The following is a 2,500-nucleotide window of genomic DNA, read 5'->3' as shown; positions in this document are numbered from 1 at the left end:
CACACACACACACACACACACACACACACACACATACACACACACACACACACACACACACTCACACACACATGTAACATGAGAGGCGGATCCGCAGGTGTCACATTTACTAGTTAAACTCCTCGTTGCAAAATATAATCATAATCAAAGTCATAAACCTCTCGACACAAACCACAAGCTCATGAGCACATAACCACATATTAACACCAAGGCTGACAAACACACACTTGTACAATCTTTGGAACCACATGTTAACACGGAAAACACGCACATGGCCACATATATATGTTCTTTTTTCTCATTCTCTCTAATTTTATTCTCCACTGACCGCATCTTCGTGCTTACTCTCCTATTGCTGTTGTCATGTCTTTGCTGTCAAACGTACGTGTACTTGTCACTCGGGGCCCCTCTGCCTGTGCTCCGCGATCTGCGGCCGCCTTAGGATCTCGTCCTAATATACAGCGATCTGCGCGACCACACTCGTCGCTTGGCCATTTTGTAATTAATCGCCGAGATTAATCCAAATATTTGAACGAATTAAACGCTTGATCCTTGAACTACGAAATGTGCTTAATGAGGTAAGTGGGATGCGAAATTGAGCAAGATGCTTAAGGGGTCGTTGGTTAATGCAAGGCCCTTGATTATAATGAAAGCTTAGATTATAATTTCGTTATTTCATTATTTCAAGACCAAAATGAGCTAGAGCTTATTAAGTTTTTCTCGCTTCTATAGCGAAAATAATTATAGGTTGATACGAACGAGTATTGGTATAACATTTCTTGCCTTATGAAATAATAATTCTATCAAAATAACGACTGGTAAACTGTAAAACAATGAAATTTAATAATCACAGAAGCACTATCAGATCGACGGATTTACATGAGCATTTGTCTTCTCATTTAGTTTTCAACACATGATAGGAATGTAATATGAGATTCGCATTAGAAAAATCTGTAACAATACTCAGCAATGACTATACCATTCTACCTTTTGAATATACAAAATTGTTTTATTAGTGCAAAAACGTATGCTGTCATGAGAATTATACAGAAATGAAACGACTTTAAGTCTTGCACGGAAGAAAATGAAGGTGAACAATAAGTCCAACAAGAAATTCAAATCAAGAACAAGTGAAAGCCGTACCAGACACAGAATAAGAAGCGAGGTACAGGACAATGAAGAGTGGAACTGTCTCATACATCGCATGGAACAATAGTACATCGTTCAAAATCCACATATAAGAAAAAAAAACAAAAAAACACACGCATGCACACAGCTACTTCCATACATATGTAGGCTACATACTGTACAGTGTACATACATATGTATATGCAACATACACCAACACACGCGCACGCATATTTACATTTACTTACACACACACACATATATATATATATATATATATATATATATATATATATATATATATATATATATATATATATATATATATATATATACAAATATACATGTGTGTGTGTGTCGTACAAAGAAATTTTTCATATTCAAATTTAAATACTATTCTAATATGGGTAGCAAAACAACGGTATTAGGCTGGTGGGATGGACTGAATTCACTGTTGAATGTGTGCCAAAGCTACAACGGGCATAGAAACATTTTTAAAGATTAAGTATTGCTTATTGTGAACAAATAATAAACAGGTGGCATATCACAATGTAAATCCTGACCATAAACATTATAAGAAAAACAAGAAATTCTCTCTGCTGCTATTTTAATTCATATCTAAGGCTAACTCTACACCTTCCCTTTTCCTACATATCAAAAATCAATAATGTGATAATCAAACAAACGTGACTAAATCGAGACAGTCAACTTCAATCTAAAAAATCTTTCTGCTTTTCTTAGTACTAAAGGTAATCGGTCCCTCCATTTTAACCTTCCTTTCTTGCATAAAATATTCATTGATACTGCTGGAACTGTCTCATTCGACAAATTCCGTTGCTGCATCCGCGGGCCCCCACATAATGATAAATAAAATAAATATTTCCTAGCAACAAGGTATCATGACGTTTTTGCCACAAATTTTCTCAAATCATGTTTATGGAGCGAGAACACGATGTAGTCTGAATTATCATAATTCAGTACACGGGGATTCCAAATTCATGTTAACACACTAGTCAAGCATATCACTATAAAATCAAGGTGAAAAACGAATTTTAAGACAAGCACTTAACATGCTTGTGTCTGGGGCGAGAGCAGGACATAGTCTGACTAGACGGGGAAATCTCTGATTTTTACTTTCCCCCCATTTAATTGTTAACATGTAAACAGTTAAACCATTCATTGATACTCATTACAATAAATTTTGCTAGATATGCTTTACAAAGCTAATAAAAAGAAGAAAAAATCTAGTTCAGAACCATACATCTTTACAATTAGAACCAAAGCTTTTAAATGTCGAATCAATAATAATCTCAACATATAAAGATAATTATATATACATATACACACACAAAAACACACACACACATTATAT

This window comes from Penaeus vannamei, chromosome 41 (assembly GCF_042767895.1).
Source record: "Penaeus vannamei isolate JL-2024 chromosome 41, ASM4276789v1, whole genome shotgun sequence".
NCBI lineage: Eukaryota > Metazoa > Arthropoda > Malacostraca > Decapoda > Penaeidae > Penaeus > Penaeus vannamei.
Note: the sequence above shows the minus strand (reverse complement) of the source record.